We start from the raw sequence: 1,118 nt of genomic DNA on the forward strand, positions 1-1,118 counted from the left end.
ATTTCGGTGAAATATTTTATGACACATGTTGTATGTAGTTTTTTTCTTTAATTATTATATAATATAATTAAAGTCTATTTTTCGAAGGGGATACCCTGAGTGAAGACGGCAGGCTGGTGAATCGGGTCGGACTGTTGGGCGTTAAAGGACTAATCCACTCTTGTTTCTCTTCAGATCGTATAAATCTTTCGCCTTTTACTAAAGATTTCCGTGGAGAGGAACATCAAGAGTATAACCCAATTTTTTGCTGCCCTGCTTTTAGTGGGGCTTTCTAACGATGTTTAATAAAAACTATATAATGCTCTGAAGTAGAAAATGTATCACATGTGCACTACTCACCTTGTCTGCACTATTTCCTATATTTATATGTACATTTTTTATTTTTTGTTTTTTCCTGTCTCGTGTAAGTGTAACTCTGTCGAAAGCTGCTATCAACGATGTGAATTTCTCCACTGTGAGTTAAATAAAGGCATATCTTATCTTATCTTATGTGATACATTCATTAAATATTGGGGCTTTTTTTTTATCCGTACGTTGTTAGTATAGGGCCAAAGTTTACTTCGTATTTATACTTACTTCTTCGCTGCGCAATGTCTTTTACTTTGCACTACAAGTTACATTTTTTAGTTACTTTTATATTTTTTTTCTTGTACATTGTTTCTCACTGTGTATGTTTATTGTTGTGCCAACGCACCAGAACGAATTCATCGTATTGTGAGAACTACACCTGGCAATAAATTTGTTTCTGGTTCTGATCCAGACTGTGTACATAATGCTGTCAGCCTTTACAGTTCATTACATCACGGCTGCGTTTAAAGTTAGCCTTTCTCCTGCTATTGAATTAAATCGTCAATTTAGTGTTAAGATGTCTTGTTGGATGTTTTCTGCCATTTTAGAAGCATTTTACCTTAGAAATTAAACAGAGGCGGGGTCGAGGTCGCCATGTTCCCACAATGCCTAGCGGTCGACTGTGAACCCTGAGTGAAGACGGTAGGCCGGTGAATGGGGTCTGACTGTTGGACAATTCCACTCTTGTTTCTCTTCAGATCGTATAAATCTTTCGCCTTTTACTAAAGATTTCCGTGGAGAGGAACAACAAGAGTATAACCCAATTTTTT

This window comes from Stegastes partitus, unplaced genomic scaffold (assembly GCF_000690725.1).
Source record: "Stegastes partitus isolate 25-593 unplaced genomic scaffold, Stegastes_partitus-1.0.2 Scaffold601, whole genome shotgun sequence".
Taxonomy (NCBI): domain Eukaryota; kingdom Metazoa; phylum Chordata; class Actinopteri; family Pomacentridae; genus Stegastes; species Stegastes partitus.